This window comes from Phyllostomus hastatus, unplaced genomic scaffold (genome assembly GCF_019186645.2).
Source record: "Phyllostomus hastatus isolate PE091 unplaced genomic scaffold, TTU_PhHast_1.1 phas_contig_16, whole genome shotgun sequence".
In the NCBI taxonomy this organism is placed as follows: Eukaryota; Metazoa; Chordata; class Mammalia; order Chiroptera; family Phyllostomidae; genus Phyllostomus; species Phyllostomus hastatus.
Genome location: NW_025333643.1, coordinates 29,170,230 through 29,192,585, shown reverse-complemented (window position 1 = coordinate 29,192,585; position 22,356 = coordinate 29,170,230). Strand labels below are relative to the sequence as shown.

General features: G+C 37.4%; 1 protein-coding gene across 21 annotated transcripts in view; it reads left to right on the top strand.

Moving 5' to 3' along the window:
* Positions 1–22,356, top strand: part of FOXP1 (forkhead box P1) — a 627,100-nt gene that overhangs the window by 227,736 nt on the left and 377,008 nt on the right. For 14 of the 21 annotated variants that reach the window (XM_045832498.1, XM_045832499.1, XM_045832497.1 and 11 more), the window contains 4 exons: positions 12,477–12,605; positions 13,679–13,783; positions 17,551–17,694; positions 21,845–21,934. The exons of 3 other annotated variants lie outside the window; for them this stretch is intronic. The gene's annotated coding sequence lies outside the window, so the exon portion shown is untranslated. The remainder of the gene's footprint in view (positions 1–12,476; positions 12,606–13,678; positions 13,784–17,550; positions 17,695–21,844; positions 21,935–22,356) is intronic. 4 more of the 21 variants (XM_045832480.1, XM_045832484.1, XM_045832479.1 and 1 more) reach the window with 4 other exon arrangements.

The following is a 22,356-nucleotide window of genomic DNA, read 5'->3' as shown; positions in this document are numbered from 1 at the left end:
CCCACCAGGCTGCTAAAATGCTTGATGCATTTTAATGATTCTTTAAAAATAATTATAGAAAAATCATTTGGTATAGTATACTTTGAATATTCATTCACATCATCTCCGAATACTTTAACTGCCTTATGAAGAATGTTTATTTATCCCATACTCTATTAAACACCCAGGTACAGCTCAGTCACTTGATTGCCTCTCCAGTGGGCAAGTATCAGCTTTTATGATAAGTGTGTTAAAATTCTACTTTCACATGTTTTTTTGAAGGCATGAACATTTTGGGTCATGTGGGATGCCCCTAGCAAAACTATCCCACATTTCCTGTCCTGGTTGCCTGGCATAGAAAGAGAGAATTTTGTTAGCTTTTAGGTTGTGGAATGGAATATACATAATGACTTAATACAAGTGGGGTATCTTAAAAGGCTTTGCCCCATTTTTTGTCAAAATATCTGTAACAAATTTGTTAACTGTGGTTAACATTTACTACTTACAAGTGGTTTTTCAGAGTTGTCCACTGTAGAGGAGTTCAGCTTGCAAAGAACTGTAGTACCTGCTTTCCCCTGCACCTGGCAGGAGCTGCAACACATTAGAATTTCCAAGACATCAAGGGTTAGGGTGCAGAAATTATATGAAAAGCTTTCTGCAGCATACAGTGGGTCTTTGGGAGCAATTTGAAATGTAGGAGGGAGGATATCCTCCACTTCTTGACCTCACCTCAGTTTTCAGTGCCTGAAATCCTGGCACAGTTGCTTCACTCCTGCGACTTTAGTCTTGTCACATGCCATTGCAAGTCACTCTACGTTCTGTAACTTGTTACTTCATGGCTTATGTTATGGGGTTTCCTTTTTTCCTTAGTTTTTTAATTGAAGAATAGCATAGGATAATTTGATTTAGTCATTCATGCATGCAACACATGGAGTACCTACTAGGTTTGACAGTTCTTTGTTGTCAGTGGTGGGCAGAGTGATGGACAGTGAGACAGACGCTGCTCTCATGGAATTTTCCCTCAAGTAGAGGGAGGCAGAGAGAGTAAGCAGTGAAAGGAAGGAACAGTATATTCACATAATGAAGGACATAGTATATAGCACAGGTCTTGGGAAGGACACTTAAATAGTTCAATTAGGGATGGCATCATGGAAGAGATGGCTTTTGCCATCAGAACTAAAAGTTAAGAATGATTTCCATACACAAAGAGCTAGAGGAAGAACTTTCCAGGCAGAGGAATGATGGCAACTGAGCCTCAGAGTTAGGAATAACAGTATGATGTGGGAACAGAAGGAACAGGCTAACTGCCTTTGTGGCTATAGGCAGTTAGCTGAGGACAGCGGTGGGTGGTAGGGATGCTGTGGGAGAGGTTGGAAACCTGAGCAGAGCCCTGCATAACATGACCAAGGGCTAGGTCTTATTCTGAGACTGCTGTAAAGCACTCAAAGGCAGCCACTGGTGATTCATGTGTCTAAGAATAAACCCCATGGATGGCTGCTGGAGAATGGGGCTTCTTGAGAATAAACTTCCTCAGGATACAGGATAAGTCCCTGGCTCCCTGAGGTTGGGCAAGGAACTCTGGAAACACAGACAGACAGACCTGGCTGGTCCTGCTTAGAAGATTACTTATCCTAGGGGTGCATGCAGGTGCACTCTGGTAGATGTCCGCAAGAGAGTACCTAGAGCACTGGCCTCATGTGATGCCTGGTGGACCCACCTCAGCAGCAGCAGCAGCAGCAGCTCCAAGAAACATCAGTTTCTGGCTTCCCTCCAGCTTTAGTCAATCAGACACGCAGGGGCTAGGGCCCAGCAGTCCTGCTGTAATGAGCTTTCCTCGTGGCTCTGACGAGTACATAAGTTTGAGGAGCCCTTTATGAGATATTAGTGCCAGGAAGGAATGTCCACTTCTTGCAGCCACTATTGTCAGTCCATAAATGAGAGACTCAGCTAAGAGGTGATTCAGAGCTGATGGAAGCCTGGTCTCTTGACCTTACTCGAGTGCTCTTTCCTTAAAGGTTTATAGAGTTAAAAATAGAATAAACAAAACCCAGTTTTGTTTTTTTGAGACATAATTATGGTATTTATAAAGGAGGTGGATGGACTTTTAAAAAGGAATAGTGCTGTGGTCTGTGACCTGAAGCTGCCTGATCACTCGTGCTACTCTTTTCTCACATAATTTAGAAAACCAATTTTAGTGTTTAGAAAAACAATTTTAGTGTGAATAACCCATTCCTTTTTCTCCCTGTCAGTGGTAGAAGAGCAAGGGTTTTATGTTAAGTTACACCATTGAGACACTTAGCAGAGGATAATAGCATTTTTTTATTTGTGTATTACTCAATAGATTTGGCCTTGTTTGGGTTTGGAAGTCCTGATGCTCCCAAGTTATGTTTTAATAGTCATTGTAGAAGACAGAACATTGATTGTTTTCAGTCCTGGTATTTCTGCTTGCACAGAAGTTTCTGACCAAGGGTGGCACTGGAGACTCTGTGATTGGAACCCAAACATTACTCTCCTGATCCTCCACTCAGCCCATCTACCTGGCCAAGTCTTGCTCACTTTTAATTTCTTAGGTTTACAGATAATTTCTTCCATGTAGCCTGTTCTGACCTCCTGTGCTTGGGTCAAATCTCTCTGTTAATCATTCCCATGTGCTTGTGTTAGTGTTTCCTGGTGGACTGTGGGCCTCAGGAGGACAGAGGCCTTATTTGTCTTAATTCCAAGCTCTACTCAGCCTCAAACACAGTGTCTGGCCCATGGTAAGTGCTGAAAAAGTAACTGTAAAATGCATGCTTTTACTCTTTTTTTTTAATTTTATTTTTCAGTTACAGATTTCATTTAGTATTATTTTGTGTTAGTGTGATATGCACAGCATAGTATGTATCAAAGTAACATATCTAACATATCAAACTAACATTCAAACTATCAAACTAATGTACAATGTACAGTGTACAGGTTAGATAATGGTACACTTTACAAAATGTTCCTCTCAGTATTTTCAGAACCCTCCTGATACCTGATATAGTTACTACAATATTATTGGCTATTTTCCCTTTGCTATACTTTACATTCCCATGACTGTTTCGTAACTACCAATTTGTACATCTTAATCCCATCACCTTCTCAGCAGACCTCACAAAACCTCCTCTTCTCTGGCAACCATAAGTCTGTTTTCTGTGTCTGTGATTCTGTTTCATTTTTGTTTGTTTGTTTAATCTTTAGATTACACATATAAGTAAAATCATGTGGTATTTGTCTTTCTCTGCCTGATTTATTTCACTTAGCATAATACCCTCTAGATCCATTAATACTGTCACAAATGGTAAGATTTCACTCTTTTTTATGGCTGATTAATATTCTATTGTATGTATCACAGCTTTTTTATCCATGTATCTATTGATGGGCACTTGGGTTGTTTCCATAGTCTGGCTATTGTAAATAATGCTGCAATTAACACAGGGGTGCAAGTATTGTTTCTAATTAATATTTTGGGTTTCTTCGGATATATACTCAGAGGTGGAATCACTGGGTCATAAGGTGGTTAACATTTTAATTTTTTTGAGGAACCTCCATATTGTTTTCCACAGGGGCTGCACTGGTTTGCAACCCTACCAATAGTGCAGAAAAGTTCCCTTTTCTTCACATCCTTGCCAGCACTTATTATTTGTTGATTTATTGATGATAGCCATTCTGCCAGATGTGAGGTGATTATCTTATTGTGGAATAATTTGCATTTCTCTGATGATTAGTGACATTGAACATCTTTTCATATGTCTATTGGCCATCTGTATGTTCTCATTGGAGAAGTGTCTATTCAGGTCTTGGTCCCATTTTTTAATTAGATTTTTTTTGGTGTTGAGTTGTATGAGTTTTTTAATATATTTTGATATTAATCCCTTATCATATCATTGGTGAATATGTTCTCCCATTCAGTAGGCCATCTTTTCATTTTGCTGATGGTTTCCTTTGCTGTGCAGAACTTTTTAGTTTGATATAGTCCCATTTGTTTATTTTTCTTTTGTTTCCCTTGCCTAAGGAGGTATATCAGAAAAAATATTGCTAAAGAAATGTGAGATAATTTACTGCCTATATTTATTTTTAGGAGTTTTATGGTTTCAAATCTTAAAGTCTTTATTTTTTAATATATTTTATTGATTATGCTATTACAGTTATCCCATTTTACCCCATGTATTCCCCTCTACCCTGCACCCCTCCACACTCATCCCCCACCTCTTAGTTCATGTCCATGGGTGGTACATATAAGTTCTTTGACTTCTCCATTTCCTATACTATTCTTAACCTCCCCCGTCTATTTTGTACCTACTATTTATGCTTCTTCTTCCAAGTAACTTTTCCCCCATTCTGTCCCCACCCCATCCCTGCTGATAACCCTCTGTGTGATCTCCATTTCTGTGGTTCTGTTCCTCTTCTAGCTGTTTGCTTGTTTGTTTGTTAGGTTTAGTTGTTGATAGTTGTGAGTTTGTTGTCATTTTACTGTTCATGTTTTTGATCATCTTCTTTTTCTTAGATAAGCCCCATTAACATTTCATATAATGAGGGCTGGGTGATGATGAATTCCTTTAACTGGACCTTATCTGGAAACCACTTTATCTGCCCTTCCATTCTAAATGATAGCTTTGCTGGATAGAGTAATCTTGGATGTGTGTCCTTGTCTTTCATGACTTCTAATACTTCTTTCCAGCCCCTTCTTGCCTGCAAGGTTTCTTTTGAGAAATCAGCTGACAGTCTTAGGGGAACTCCTTTGTAGTTAACTGTCTCCTTTTCTCTTCCTGCCTCTAGGATTCTCTCCTTAATTTTAATTTTGGGTAATGTAATTATGATGTGCCTTGGTGTGTGCTTCCTCGGGTCCAACTTCTTTGGGACTCTCTGAGCCTCCTGGGCTTCCTGGAAGTCTATTTCCTTTGCCAGATTGGGGAAGTTCTTCTTCATTATTTTTTCAAGTACATTTTCCAATTGTTGCTCTTTTTCTTCTCCTTCAGGCACCCCTATGATTTGGATGCTGGAATGTTTAAAGTTGTCCTGGAGGTTCCTAAGCCTCTTCTCATTTTTTTGAGTTATTGTCTCTTCATTCTATTCTGGTTGAATTTTTATTTCTTCCTTCTGTTCCACATTGTTGATTTGAGCCGTGATTTCCTTCCCTTAACTGTCCGTTCCCTTTACATTTCTCTTCATTTCACTTTGCATAGCCTTCACTTTTTCCTCTATTTTGCGTCTGTACTCAGCCATTTCTGTGAGCATCCTGATTACCAGTGTTTTGAACTCTGCATCTGATAGGTTGGCAATGTCTGCATCACTTATTTCTGTTATAGGAGTTTTGTCCTCTTCTTTCATTTGGGCCACATTGTTTTTGTCTCAGCACACCTGTTACATTGTAAGGAGTGGAGCCTTAGGTATTCACCAGGGCGGGGCAACACACATTGCTGCATTGTGGTGCTGTATGTGGTGGAGGGGTCTGAGAGGAAACAATGTCGCTTGCTTGGCTCTCGGCCAGGTATCAATCCCTTCCTCTGCTACCCATAAGCAAACTGAGCCCTTCTAGTGCTGATTCCCTGGTGGGTGGTTTTGTGTATGTCTTAGGATCTTGTGGCTCTCGCCAGCAAACTCTCCTGTGAGGCTGGGAGTTTCTCCCGCTGCCACACCTCCCACAGGTTTTTACCACCACAGGTTTTGAGGCTTTGTTTCCCTGCACTTGAACCCTGGGTACATTTTCTGTCTTGCTCCCTAGTTGTTCTTACTGGTTTATCCACATACAAATTTGCAACTGCCTGGTACACCAGCCGATGCCTTGCCGTGGGTCCCCTTAGCTCAGGCTGCCCATCTCCACCCCTCCTACCAGTCTGAATGAATCTTTCTTCTTTAACTCCTTGGTTGTCGGACTTCCATACATTTCGTTTTTCTGACAGTTCTAATTACTTTTTGTTTTTAAATTTGTTTTTATCCTTCTTTTGGTTGTACAAGGAGGCAAATTGTTTCTACATTTGCCTCCATCTTGGCCAGAAGTCCTTTACATTTAAGTTTAATCCAATTTCAGTTTAATGTATATCATGTAAGAAGAGGGTCTAGTTTAATTTTTTGGATGTATCTGTTCAATTTTATCAACATCATCCATTGTATGTTCTTGTCTCCTTAGTCAAATATTAGTTGACTATAGAGGTGTAGGTTTATTTTTGGGCTCTCTATTCTGTTCCGTTGATCTCTGTGTCTATTTCTATGCCAGTGCCATGCTGTTTTGATTGCTTTTACCTTGTATATAGTTTGATAATAAGTAGCATGATACCTCCAACTTTTTTCTTCTTTCTCAAGATTGCTGAGGCTATTGAGGATCTTTTATGATTCCATATAATCTTTTGAATTATTCTAGTTATGTGGAATATGCCATTGGTATTTTAACAGAATTGCATTGAATCTGTAGATTGCTTTGAGTAATATAGACATTTTAATGATGCTATCATAATTCTTCCTATCCATTATCTCTGTATATGCTCTTATTTGTATCTTCTTCAGTGTCTTATAGTTTTCTGAGTATAGATCTCTTACCTCCTTGATTAAATTTACATCTAGGTATTTTTTTATTTTATTTTATTTTATTTTAATGCAGTTATAAATGGGATTGTTTTCTTAGTTTTTTTCTTTTTGATAGTTCATTATTGATGTATAAAATGCAACTGATTTTTGTATATTTATTCTGTATCCTGCTACTTTACTGAGTTCATATATCAGTTGTAGTTTTTTGGTGGAATCTTCAGGATTCTCTATATATATAGTATCATGTCATTTGCAAATAATGACAGTTTACATCTTCTTTTCTAGTTTGGATACCTTTTATTTCCTTTTTTATCTGATTGCTGTGGCTAGGACTTTCAGTACTATGTTGAAAGTACTGAAAGTACTATGTTCAGTACTATGTTCAGTACTATGTTCCTTCCATTCCCACTTTACTAAATGTATTTATTATAAATGGGTGCAGGATTTTGTTAAATTCTTTTTTTCATCTATTAATATGATTACATGATTTTCATTCTTCATTTTGTTTATTTGATGTAATCACATTAACTGGTTTGCAGATAGTGTACCAACCTTGCATCCCGGGAATAAATCTCACTAGATCATAGTCTATGATCTTTTTAATGTATTTGCTAAGTATGATTAGCTCTTACCTTGTTGAAGATTTTTGCATCTATATTGACCAGGGATATTAGCCTATCATTTTCTTTTTTTGTAGTATCTTTATCTGGTTTTGTAATTAGGATAATGCTGGCCTCATAAAATAAACTTGAACATCCTCTGTCATCTTGAATATTTGGGAACAGTTTGAGAAGAATTGGTATTAGTTCTTTGAATGTTTGCTAATATTATCCCGTAAAGTCATCTAGTGGAAGAGTTTTGTTTGTCGGAAGTTTTTTCATTATTGCTTTAATTTCATTATTTGTAATTGGTTTGTTTAGATTTTCTTTTCCTTTTTGACTCAGTTTTCAGAAATTGTGCATCTAGGAATTTATCCATTTCTTCCAGATTGTTTTATTTGTTTGTGTATAGTTTGTCTTGTTTGTAATGTTTTCTTATAATCATTTGTATTCCTGTAGTATCAGTTGTTACTTCTTTTTTATTTCTGACTTTATTCATTTGGGCTTTCTTTTTTTATTTTTAGACATTTTTAATTGTTTATTTTTTACTTGTAGTTTTCCATGATCATTTATCCCTCGTATACCCTCTTCCACTTCTACTCCCCTTCCTCCTGCTGTCCATGTCCTTGAGTTCTTTCTCTTTTTTGCTTGATTCCTCTACCCCTCTTCCCCGATCTTGCCCCAGAGCTATCATCCTGCTCTCTATCTATAAGCCTGTCTCTCTTTTGCTTGCTAGTTTAGTTTATTCATTAGATTCCACATATGAGTGAAATCCTACAGTATTTGTCTTTCTCTGACTGACTTATGTCACATAGCAAAATGTCAGTCTTGTCTATCTACTCAGAGAACCAGCTGTTGGTTTCATTGATCTTTTGTATTGTTTCTTTGACCTCTGTTTTTTTGTTTATTTTCACTTCTGATCTTTTTTATATTCTTCCTGTACTCATTTTGGGCTTTGTTAGTTGTTCTTTATCTATTCTTTTATGTGTAAGATTAGATTGTTTTTTTAAAGTGTTTTTTGTGTTTTGAGGTAGGCCTGTAATGCTATGAAGTTCCCTGTTAAGATTGTTTTTGTGGTGTCCCATGCAGTTTGAGTTGTTGTTTGTTTCTTCCTTTATTGTTAACCATTCATTGTTAACCCATTCATTTTTTGTAACATGTTATTTTAGCCCCCACGTATTTGTGTTTATTTGTTATGTTTTTCATGTATTTGATTTCTAGTTTTGTAACGTTGTGGTAGGAGAACATGCTTGATATGTTTTCAGTCTTTTAAAATTTATTTAGACTTCTTTTGTGTCCTTACATGTGGTTTTACCTAGAAAACATTCTATGTGCACTTGGAAAGAATGTATATTCTCTTGTGGTGAAATGCTCTAAAAATATCAATTAAATGCATCTGGTCTAGTGTATCATTTAAGATAGCTGTTTCCTTGTTGATTTCTTTGTGTGGAAGATCTATCCATTGATGTCAATGGAGTATTAAAGCCCCTTATTGTGACTGTATTCTTGTCATTTTCTCCCTTTATGTCCATGAAGCAAATCTTCATTGGACATAAGTGAATCTTCATATATGTGTGTGTGTGTGTGTATGTGTATATATACATGCATGCATATGAATGTATGTACATACATATGTATATATACATACACACACAAACACTACACACTCCTGTGTTAGGTGCAGAAATGTTCAGAAGGGTTATGTTTTCTTTTGGACTGACTTCTTTATCATTATGTAGTGTCCTACTTTGTTTCTTTTTATTGCCTTTGTTTTAAAGTCTGTTTTATCTGGTATAGGTATTGCTACCCCATTTTTTTTTTTGGTTTCCATCCGGCATGGTTTTTCTCTAAATGGATTAATTATCTTTTGTTACTCTATTTAACTGATTATGGAATGCATGGTGGTAAGTCTTTACATAAAGGAGTCTAAACAGAATATTAAGACATGGCCCTATGGGATCAAGATCAGAGAGTTGGAGACAAAGCCACATGTATTTACTTAAAGTAAATCTTTTTTTGAGATATTTTTTTTTATTTTTCAGTTGTGGTTGATATACAATAGTACATTACTTTCAGGTGAACAACATAATGATTAAACATTTGTATATCAAACAAAGTGATTACCCCATCTGATACCCGTACACAATTATTACAATATTATCGACTGTATTCCCTATGCTGTACTTTCCAACCTCATGATTATTTTGTAATTGCCCATTTGTACTTCTTAATCCTTTCATCTCTTTTTCACCTGGTGCTCCAACCCCCTCCCATCTGGCAGCCATCAGTTTGTTCTCTGTATCTGAGTTTTTTTCTGTTTCTGTTCATTTATTTTGTTTTGTAGATGCTACATATAAGTGAAATGATATGGTATTCCTCTTTCTCTCTCTGACTTATTTTACTCAGCATAATAAGTCCATCCATGTCACAATTGGCAAGATTTCATTCTTTTTTTTGTGGCTGAGTCATATTACATTATATATATGCATCATTTCTGTTTTATCCAGTCATCTATTGATGGACACTTTGGCTATTTTTTTATACCTTGGCTATTGTAAATATTATTCCAGTGAACATGTGGATGCATATACCTTTCTGAATTAGCATTTCTTCAGATAAATACCCAGAAGTGAAATATTTGGGTCCTTCTTTGTCTCTTATTATAGGCTTTTTTTAAGTCTATTTTGACTTGTATGTGTGTAGCTGCCCCAGCTTTTAAAATTTTTCCATTTTTATTAAATAGCTTTTTCCAGCCCTTTACTTTCAGTCTGTGTATGTCTATGAATCTTTATAAAGTGAGTCTTTTGTAGACAGTATATATAAGGGCCTTGTTTTCTTCTCCGTTTATCCACACTACATGTTTTTTAAACCTAATAGCCCCCACCCCAAGTAAGAATATTTCTTAACTTTTCTATTACAATTTATATTCAATACTATTTTGTGTTAGTTTCAAATGTGCAGCATAGTAGTTAGACAATCATATACTTTACAAAGTATTTCCCACTCTGTGTCTTTTGATTGGATCATTTAATCTATTTTCATTTAAAGTGATTATTGATGGATAAGTAGTTACTGTCACTTTATTTTTATATTTTTGTACTTTTCTTTCATCTTCTTAAAATAGTTCCTTTAACATTTCTTATAATACTGCTTTGGTGGCGATGAACTTCTTTACTTTTTTTGTGTCTGAGAAACTCTTTAACTCTCCTAGCTTTTCATCACTTTGTATATTTTGTGTCACTCCTTTCTAGCCTGCAAAGTTTTTGTAGAGAAAACAGCTGACAGTCTTATGGGATCTACCTTGTAAGTTAACCATCTGCTTTTCTCTTGCTATTTTTAAGATTCTCTTTTTGTCTTTAGCCTATGGCATTTTAATTCTGATGTGTGTTGGTGTGAGCCAATTTTGGTTCATCTTGTTTGGGACTTTATGTGCTTCCCAGGTTTGTATGTCTATTTTCTTCATAGATTAGGGAAGTTTTCTGTCATCATGTCTTCAGACAAGTTTTCAGTTTCTTGTTCTTTCACTCCTTCTGATGACTGCCTCTGTGATGCAGATATTTTTATGCCTGATGTTGTCCCAGAGGTCTCTTAAAATATCTTCAATTTTTTTTCTTTTTTCCTTTTAACTCTTCTGATTGGGTATTTTTGCTACCTTGTCTTCCAAATCATTGATTCAGTCCTCTACTTAATCTAATCTATTGATTTCCTCTAATATTTTCTTTATTGTAGACGTATTTTTCGTTTCTGACTTTTTCTTTTTTGTTTTCTATATCTACTTTAGTGTTTTCTTTCTCGTTGTTGATGTTCTCACTGAAATAACTGATCATCCTTACAACCAAATATTTTAAATTTTCACTGGTAGATTCCTTGATTCCATTTTGTTTAGTTTTTTTTTTTTCCCTGGGGTTTTGTTTTGGTCTTTCATTTGGGACATTTTTTTGTTTATTTGTTTCCTCATTATGGTTGTCTTTCTGTGTTTGTTTCTGTATATTAGACACTGCTATGTCTCCTGGTCTTGGTACCTTATGTAATACATGTTATATGGGCCCAATGGCACACGGTCCTTGGTTACCTGAGCCAGGTACTCCAGGTATGTCCCTTGTATGGGTTCTGTGCATCCTCCTGTTGTGGTTGAATCTTTACTTGCTGTCAGATGTCAGTGGGAGAGATTGACCTCTAGGCTGATTCGCTGTGAGTGCTGGCCATGACTACAGGTGAGGAGCTGTTGTGTAGGGATTGACTTTATGGAGCAGGATCCACTTTAGCACAGCTCTGGTTCTTGCCAGGTTTGCACTTTGTATGGTTTGTGGAGGTGGTTGGGTAGTGCTCTGTTGTGTTCACTGAAATAACTGATCATCCTTACAACCAAATATTTTAAATTTTCACTGGTAGATTCCTTGATTCCATTTTGTTTAGTTTTTTTTTCCCTGGGGTTTTACTGGGTGGATACTGGGAGTGTTGGTTCTGGAGCTTCTGGGGAGGTACAGGCTTAAATCACCTGCTTTGTGTGTCCTGCTTGGGACCACCTGGTATGTGCAAAGTAATCTTCAGATGGTTGCTACTTGTGCTGGGTTTGGAGGTGCCTGGGAGAGGCTGAGGTGCAAAGTGAAGCTGGCTGCCACTAGTGCCCAGCGTGGCACCATTTATCAAGTTTGTAGCGCATAGAGATGCTGCCTGTTTGTTGTTTGTGAACCTTTGAGAGATTTTAAGAAAGTTGGCAGCATGAACCAAGACAGGTCATTTGTATAGAAAAGCCACTGAAGTGGCTTGGGTGGGCCTGAGCCCAACCAAGATGGGTGGGGTGGCATCCCAGGAAATCATCCTGGTGGGATGAAGAGTGTGTGCCAGGCTGATGGAGATTCAGACTTGCTTCCAGACTGTGCCGACAGAGGGGGGGCTCAGAAAAGGAACTATGGCCTCTGCCAGCATGTCTGTCTGGGAGAAAGCCACCCCTCTAGCTCTCATCCTGATGCCATATGATTCATTTACTCCCCAATATACCTTGTGCCTTATGAGCTACTGCCCCAGCACTGGAGTTCAGAGGGAGTGAGTCTGAATAAATCTTTACACTGGTTCTTTAAGAGGAACACCTGGAATTCCAGTAGTCCCCATCTCACTCAGCCAAAATCCTTGCTGATTTTTATAGCCAGGGGTTTCTGACACTGAGACCCTAGCATGGGGCTGAGACCCTAGCATGGGGCTGAGACCCCTCATTCCTTAGAGTGAACTTCTGTAGCTGAGAACTCTCTCTCAATTTTTAACTGCCACATGTGGGTATGGGACCAGCCCATTCTGTGTCTCTGTCTCTCCTCCCAGTCTCGATGTATTTTTATGTTTTTGTTTTTATATTTTTAGTTACAGGATTAATGTTCAGGTGTCCTGAATGATGGTTGTTCTGTATTTAGTTGTAATTCCGATGTGGTTGTGGAAGGAGACAAATTCATTATTTACCTATTCCACCATCTTGACCAGATGCCATATAAGGTAAATAGTATTATTCAGTATGTATTGTGCTAGCCGCTGTAACTGATAAACCACAGATTTTCATAGCTTAACATTGTGAAAGTATACGTGGTCTTCCTTCATGTCAGTGTGTGTTCAGTGAAGTTCCACAAAGTTGTATTTGTCACAAGGAACTTGGGGTCTCCATGGTCTTGGGGGACAAGGAACAGGGAGCATAGATGATTTTTTTGGTCATGACTAGAAGTGACCGTCTTCTGATCACATCCATTGATCAGAAAGTAGTCAATTAGTCCTAATGTAAATGCCAGGAATAAGAAAATGAAATGGAATTAGTTACCATGTGGTCCTAAAGAATAGGTTAAATTGGTTTTAGCCACTAAGGTTTGAGCAAAATGAAGCATAGTACCTCCTGTCTTTGTAACGTACTCATCAGTGTATACCTTTGTTCTCCAAGAAAAGTGTTAACCCTGAGAGGCCTTTAATTTTTCCATGTTATGAGTACAATGTCTTTCATTGAAATCCAAGAAACAGCTCATCTTTTTTCTGGGTTTGGGCAGGGTAATTTGTTGATGAGCTAGATGTAGCTTACCTTCCTTCCATCACAAAATGAAGTATTTTACCTGGCATGGTGAATCTGTATACTACTCACAGATCATTTTTTATATGGTGCAACCTATTTGTTTCTACGGTTGGCCCTATTTTTCTCTTTAACTTCTAGACTTGACTAGTTTGGAGAAAAGAGTTCAGTGGTAGTGAGGACTAACTAAACCTTTCTACTTGCCATTTTCATGAACTTGACGACTACTTTGTGAACTAATTTTTATGTCTTAAGGAAAAATATGAAGTTGCTTTTAAGGCTTCTATTTTTAGTGTGTGTACTAACCTCAGTTTTTTTAAAAATCCAGAAGATGATATGAGAAATTTCTCATGAAAATTACATGGGGGAAAATATATAATAGAGTGCTTACTCTATGATGCTCTATTATTTTTAAAGATATATTTCTTCCCCCATCATCTTGTTGATCGTAGTAATTCACAGAAAGGAATTGAAATCTTCATCTTCTCATCAGTCTTTCTTTCTGCCGTCCTCCCAGCTCATTACAGAAGCTCATTGAGAAGCTTGGCAGGGCCAGTGGAGACGTGTAGTTGAGCTGGATGGAGGCTGGAGAGGTCTGCAGTGGCCAGATCACAAGCACTATGTAAGAGCCCAGGGAAAGGTTTTGATTTCTATCCTAAGAGTGCTGGGGAACCATGGAAAGTATGCATGCCAAGAGTGAGTGCAGAGTTAGTGTGTGCGCGTGTGTGTATGTATGCTAGAGAGTGAGAGAGAGAGAGAGAGAGAGAGAGAGAGAGAGAGAGAGAGACTGATTGATGGAAAGAGAGAAAACAATGATGAATGATAGTCACATTTGTTGTGTGCTTTGGCTGCTGGGAGCCTCCACAGAAAGGAGTAACTGTGAAGACAATATTGTACCCTGCTCCCAGCTGACATAATAGGTCTCCTCCCCACTTCTACACAGAATTTAACCTGTCTATCAGGAGCTTACCATCCCACTTTTAAAGCAAGCAATGCATTTCAGGTAAATATTTATGAAATGCCAAACTTTGTGAACAAGAGGTATTTCATTTTTAACAAGAGAATGACTCAGAATTGTTTTAAGTTATTAAAAGACAAATTACTGTGTGCCATCATGGAAAAAATGAGGAGAAACTGTAATTTTGCATCAAGCAATTTATTTACAGCTATAATCCTCAAACAACAAATCTTTTTAAATTACTTAATTTTTTAAAATCTTTTTTAAAAATTTTATTTATTTATTTTTAGAGAGGGAAGGGAGGGAGAAAGAGAGAGAGAGAGAAACATCAATGTGCGGTTGCTGGGGGCCGTGGCCTGCAACCCAGGCATGTGCCCTGACTGGGAATCAAACCTGCGATGCTTTGGTTCGCAGCCCATGCTCAATCCACTGAGCTACACCAGCCAGGGCTAAATTACTTAATTTTTAAAGGCTTGAAGTATTAAACAGAATTATTCAATTTTTTAAAGGCTTGAAGTGTAAAAACTTAATTTATTTATGGAATCTAATTAAGATCACTTTAAAAGAGTAAGATGGACTGTTCATTTGCTTCGAGGAATATTATTTGAATGCATAAGATCCTCTAAATACTGTTTTTGAGTCATGACAGATACCATGAATGTCTGTTCTACCTCTGGTTTGAAAAAAAGGCATCAAAAGCTATTGGTAAATGAGTATAAATTTACAACAAATATCTTTTTCTTGAGATTCAGTTAACTGTTTCATATTCTCTAACCAATATTTTAGAAAGTGCTTTGTTTTAGAAAATGAAAAGCAAAACATTCTAAAGAAACATCACCTAATTCTTTTCCCTCCAGGGCAAGTGCCATTAATTTTTTTCTGTTTTTTTATTGTCATAAAGTTTTATACAGTTGAGGGTCTACTGTAGATACACTTTTTCTATCTTTCTTATGTCATGTCACATTATAACAAGCATTTGCACATATTTACCTATTCCCAGCATTGTTTTTAATGACTACAAAATATTTCTCTGTCAGAATGGACTATAATTTACTTGTCTTTGTTTGTTTGTTTGTTTGTTTTATAAGAGGACAAATCCACTTTTCTTTGTTTACTTTTCAATAAGTTTAAATCCTTGAGGGATACAGCATCTCCCAGATTCGGTGTCTAATGCCCTTAGTGGGGACGTTGCTTTGGTATGAGCACGAGTTGCCTTTCCTCAGATGACTCTGGTTTTGTCAGGGTTTGTTCAGTTTGTCACCAGGAGTAGCCATGTTGTTTTTTGCTTTGTATACATGAACACATCTCTTGCCTAGAAGAGAATTCAGTTTCATCTCAAGCATAAACACCTTCAATTTTAAGAAGAGCTTCATGAAATGTGTGCTGCCTCTGGTTCCTGAGACCCGGCTTATAGCCAGCAATAATGGCCTTGGACCACAGCCTTCCCGGCACATTTGTCGTTATAGAGTCCTGTTCCCAGCAGCTTTCACAGGCTCCAAGACTGTGGAAAGAGCACTTTTGTTATGTTTTGATTGACATTTTGGGTAAAACAGATTCATAAAATTTCTCAAACCGTCTTGTACACTTAACTACTGTAATAAACATTCATGGGAAAGAGACTTTTAAAAAACTATCTCTCGGTGTATATGTCTCTGAACTTTGCCTTCCCCCCAGAAGTGAACTAAAACCTTGTTACATCAACTTTACATTTTTTGAGAGAATAATAGAGGACTGTATTTGCTACATTATTGCTGTCATATTCTGTTATTGGACATATAGCTCCTACTCTGAGATTGGTTAACAATGAACATCCTCTGGGTCCAAGAATGCTGTGCACTTCTCACTTGCGGAGATCTTATGCCTGATTTTGAAACTTTTAGAGGTGATAATCTTTTGTTTCTAGCACTCAGTGACAGTTTAAATATACATATTATTTAGTTTACTTTTTTTATCTCTAAGAAGACCTTAATATAAGTGCACTTTTAAAAATATTTTATTTATTTTTAGAGAGAGGGGAAAGGAGGGAGAAGGAGAGGGAGAGAAACATCGATGTTCAAGAGAAACATCAATCAGTTGCCTCTCGCATGCTCCCAACTAGGGACCTGGCCCACAACCCAGGCATGTCCCTTCACTGGCAATCAAACTAGTAACCTTTCAGTCCACAGGTCAGTGCTTAATCTGGAGAGCCACACCAGCCAGAACATTATAAGCTCACTTTAAGGTTCACTACTGCATACATTACTTTGACACAGGGACTTTACTGTGCAGGCTGAGAAAAACGATCAGCTTTTTCTTTTTGATACAGTAGTTTGAGGATTTTTGTTCAAAACGGCATGGGGGTGCCTTTCAGCATTTTATGTGGACCCATGAGCCCTTTGAAAGGTGGAATGACTTAGAGGGAAGAATGGGGTAGTGGGGTGAGACCTCAGATGGAAACCGAGTGCTGCCAACTGTCTATCTGTTGAACCTTTAGCACATTAAGGCTACTTGCCCTGGACGTCTGTAATCCACTCCAGGCAATCAGATATTCTGGGTGAAATACTAACCAGATCCAAATCTGTTATTTTACATAGGAGAAATCATAATGTTATATGTCAATATATAAACCCCCCAATCAGTTCTCTAAAACAGATGTTGACAAATTATGTCCCTCAGGCCAGATCTGACCCACTGCCTGTTTTTGTAAATATGCTTTTATCAGAACACAACACCCATTTGTTTACTTACCACCTATGGTTGTTTTCCTAGTACAATGGCAAAGTTAAGCAGTTGCAGTGGATAAGATATGACTGCAAAGTCTAAAATAGTCACTGCCTTGCCTTTTACGGAAAAGGTTTGTCAACCCTGTTCTAACATATGACTAAAGTATGATGAAACACTTCATATATAGTCAACATCATTACACTAAGAATATAAATGTCTAAAACATTAACTACTCGACAATTAATGCAGTTTCAAAATACTTGTTTGGGTTTTTTTTTCTTTTTTGAATATGGCTTTTTTTAATAAGTCACCAAGAACATCTGAGACAGCACCCACTGTGTTGCTGGCTTTCAAAACCTCTGCTAAGGGTCTGATATTCTACCTGTTGTCTTGTAACCTCACACATTTTATTTAAAATGTATTTAATTTTGGAGGATGTCTTAGAGTTTTTTCTTTTATTAGTAAGAACCAGAAATGTTTGATTTAGAAATAAGCACTTTCTGTATAATTTGGATATTAAAAGCCAAGAGACATCCAACTGGGAAAATGTCAGCTGGGTATATATTTCATGGCATTTGCTTGTGTTGCACTTATTAGAAGCATTCTCATTTATAAAATAGGAATTAGACCTCCTCACCGGGTTAGGTGGAGGTTAAGTAAGGAAAATGTACCTCACACAGTTTGGGAATGCATTAGTGACTGATTCCCTTTCTCTTTTCTACCCTTAGCTTAATTAGAGGAGCAGATGATCACAACTATACAATACCTTCAGGAATTTTTCCAAATTCACAGTGCTTCTACACATGTATGGTGGCCTGGAGATTCAAGTATAACTTTGGAGCCAGGGATAATTAGAAAAGCCTGTGTATTTGGTAAGAGATACTGTCAATTATAATAAACATTCCCAAATCTCAGAGTTTTAACTCAATGCAGGTTTATTTCTCAGGCTGCACAGTCTAGTGCTGGCTTGTGGGGGACAGGAGTGTCATGGCTCTGCTCATGTGGTATCTTGGGGACCTTGGCTTATTTCATCCAATGACTCCACCATCTGCAAGAACAAAGACTTGTGCTCTGCACCTCTGGGCCCACAATCAAGGGTAGAGAGAGGGCATGATGGTGCAGGAGTGTTCAAGGTCAGAATGAAAATAACATACCCACTTTATCTGTTGGGCCAGTACTCAGTGACAAGGCTCTACCTAACTGCAATGGAAGCTGGGGAGTACATCCCATCTGTGTGCCCATGAAACAGAAATGGATTTCATGATCCAGGCTCTGCCACAGGCTGACCATATCTTCTTGTATTATGGATGTATGGCATACATAAATTCCACAGAGATGCCAATAATCTGAAAAACTGTCTCTAACACATACCCATGGAAATAGAACATTAGGAGACAGTAATGCTGGGTTGGGACAATTAATCTATATACTTGTGTAAATACACTTTAAAAATTAGTTTAAGATCTGAACCTACTTCCCACATGCTGTGTGACATTGTCATGTTTTGGCGTTCTAAAATCACAGATGTATTGTATGGTAAGTTCAGAAATACTTGTACATACTTTAGAAATTATGCCTGCAGTGACATTTTTATTCTTAAAGTGGTCAGTGTGGGCTCATATTTTATTCTCCTATTCTTTAAAATCAGAAGTCATCCACAGCACTGAGTAGAGTTCTTGATCAATTATGGAATATAGAATATTTGTTGATGTATAAGCACTGTTAATTAATTCAAAATGCACATTTTACAATAAAGCACATCAAGAGCTTTTTCAATTTTTCCATTCCTCTAGTAGATCTAAGCACACTTTTTAAAAAAAGTTATTTATTTTATGTTATCATATAAATATTTTAAGATTATAATTATCATAAAATTAAGGACAAAATTTATCATACCAAAAAAGAAGTTTAATTTAAAGTAGAAAAAAACTTGCAATTAAGTTTTAGTAGAGTAGAAACAGGATGTATAAAAGGACACTAAAGAACACTTTTTAAAAAATCCTCAGTAGTATAGTTTTACATTAAATTTGGAAAAAACAATTGCATCTAGAGATGTTTGTGAAGATCATATTTGTGACAGTGTCATCAGAGGTCAAACTTGTAATACTGAAAAAGCACAGTAAGGCAAGCAAACATTTTGGTCATTCCACAGAAAAGCTGACTTTAAAAAAAATCTTTACTCCACATCATATAATCAGTGAAGTTTGTATGAGACAAAGGTTGCTCTTGATCATATTGTAACCCAGAGGCCTCACTCAAAAGTCAGGATTGTCCATAGATATATATGATTAAAATATTCCTTTCAGTTTTCTTGGTACTCATGACATTTCCTATTACCTGTCACTTTGTCTTTGACAATATTTGAGACAAAAAATAAAATTCACCTGGCGAGGATGGTTTCCCAATCAGCTGTTCCGTATTTTTCTCCAGTGCTTCTTTGTTACATCAGAATTCAGATGTACTATTCATGAAACGCATTTTAATTAGTGACCATATCAGACAAATAGCAGCTAAGAACTGGTTAGTGTGTTGAAAATAAACACAAGGGTTCTCGTTAATGTCGGTGTCTGAATAATTAGTTGAGCATCCTGTATTGAAATGAAAGCCAGTTGACTTCTCACTGGAGCGATAGGCAGACAGTCACATCTTGGAGTCTGGTCATTAATGTGCCCCACCACTGATGTCATGTTACAGTGTCACATTCGTTAGTGCCCCTTTAGGAAAGAAGCCAGACCTACAAATTATCCTCCACATCCCTGGAAACCCTGTTTGTGAAACCTGTGACCAAATGTGAGTAAATTATTAATGTGGCTCATAAACTAAATAGTTTACTAGCTTATAACATTTTAAAAGTAGATCATAAAGAGTAGAAGAGTGTTCTAGTTGCTTTGTTCTGATGATCTACTGACTTTCCCGGAAGGAGCCCAGAACTGATAGCTTTTGTTAAGAGGAGCAAAAACACAGAATGTCAGAGCAAATGTTTGGAAAATATAGACTCTAAAAGGAAACAAATATAAATCCGTGGAAAACAATGTAATTAACTTTGTTCTCTCCTTGCTCTAATAAATGGATGACAGTGGTCCTCTTGCTTATGGTGGCAGTTATTCATCAATGAGTTCACCAATTAAGTTTGAATTGGTATGTCCTTTGCCAACTGAAATTATCTTTAAAAATATTTTGATGCATTCTTATCATACTCTTCATGAATAATGCTAATCCATCATGGAAAACTCATAGAAGAATAAACATTCTTAAGTCATATGAACATATTCGGCAAAGAGTTTACACTCATATAGACAACTGATACTTAGAAATCATTGTGTGAACCAATCTGGCCTGAATTTATCTCTTACCAAGAAGAGGCACTCGCTGGGAGCACCACCTTTTAACCCTTTTCTGAGCTCTGGTAGACAGACAACCCACAGAGTTTCCAGAGGTGCATGACTATTCAAATCATTAACCTTTGTACACCTCTTTTTCAGTTTCCACTTATCTGTCTGACAGGATTAGAAAACATGTACATTCATGGAATTTATCTACGCTTACTGTGGAAGGAGAACAAGATGTTCACACACACACATACTGAAGAGCTCATACTTTCTGTTCACCTTGTAGTTCCATTTCCCCATTGACAGAGTCCCTCTTATCATCTTGAGGGCCACATAGGTGGCAATCTCTTCCAAGAATGTGCAGAAAAGGCCTGGTGTGCAAAACGTTGCTACTGGTTGCTAGTCAAGAAGACTGCAACTAATTATTTAAGGATGAGTTGATTTATGTGTCAGTAACTTCAGCTTACTTGGAATTGGATTTGGTAAATACTCTAATAATCCAGCTAAGCCATGAAAGTTTGCAGCCTCAGCATGAGCATGTATGCAGGCTGACTGTTTCCCCAAGAAGGCTGAGTCATGGCTTCATTCTGTGTGACTGGAAAAGAACTGTAAATTGTGGCAAGCAGTGTTTTGCACATGTGTGTGCAGATGTGCATGTATGTGTGTGTATTTCCTATCATCATTCCACTAGATTGTTTGAGAGACTGAAAGACCAGAGCCCAAAGTAAATCAACATTTGGACCCGTGGATACCCTGTCCTTATTTCTCAGGAAAACATAACATTGTAATTATGAGAATTTATCCTAAAAAATAAGAAATAATAGTTCAAGGAACCAAACTTTCCAAGTAAGTGGCAGTTACACTTGGCTGTGTAACATTTCACAAGTACTGCTGTCCTGTAATCCTGAGTTCAGATTACGGGCTGATGAAATGGAGATTCCAGAAGGGAAAGAACAAAAATACGTGCTGCTCTACATCTATTATACATCTACATGTACTTACTGTATGTCTATTATATGTTATACATACTGTATATGTATACAAGGGGGAACCCCAGAATAATTGGAATTATCTTTTAGAGGGTAGAGTAGAGGTTTCCTCAACAAAGGGAGTGTTCTAGGAACCCATCTGTTATCATTTTACTAGCTGGCATTAATCTGAGAGGCTGCGTTTGGCTTCAGTGATTTTTTTTGAAGACTCTTTCAGTTTGTTTGCCCATTTCATGATGGGTGATTTCCAAGGCTCACCTGCCCAAATCATGCTGAATCAGCAGTTTTTGACCAAAACTAGCATCAGCCCACATACTCCACTCTCCCCTATTAACCCAGTGTTGTCCTAAGTGACTGTTTTTGTTTCTTTCCCCATATGAAAAAAAGTTCTCAAAGGGAAACATTTTGCAGATGTGGAAGAGGTGAAAAGAGCGGCAGAAACACTAAAAGGCATCCAAATTGATGAGTTCAAAAATTGTTTTGAGCCGTGGAAAAAAGTCTCGATAGGTATATTGCATCAAATGGAGAGTACTTTGAAGGTGACTGAAGTTTAAACATGTAAGAATAAATACACAATGTTTTACAAATAAATTTTGTTTTTGGGGGTCCCCTCTTGTATTATTACATATACATGTATACATACAATTCTGAAGTGTCACAATTTGCCCTATTCACTTACCCTCTTCTGTTCTTTCTGCTGTCAGCGTCCCTCTGTGTGTTGCAGTCCTGTGGCATTATGGGTGCTTCCAACCAGTGACCTCCAGGTTTTTTATGGCTGTGAGACAAATTAAATGGTAAGAGGTAAACTACACTAATATTGTGCACTACATAAAATTGTCATCTGCCTTTGCAGAGGACACAGTAGTGGATATGGGAACCACTAGGAAGGTAAAGGGGTACTCCATTATTAATAATGGATTTCAAAACTGCACTCCATGATAGCTTTATTGCCTTTAAGAACAGGATCTATAACTTGGATCATATTTGTGGAGAGCTGACCCAATGCAGGTTGGAAAACTGTCTATAAAGGGCCAGATAGTAAGTATTGTCAACGTTCTGGGCCATATACATTCTCTGTTGCAACTAGTCAACTCTGCTGATGTAGCACCAAAGAAGCCATAGACAATATGTAAACAAATGGGCATGACTGTTTCAATAAAACTTTATTTACAAAAACAGACAGTGGGCCATAGTTGGGCCAGAGGCTGTGCTTTGC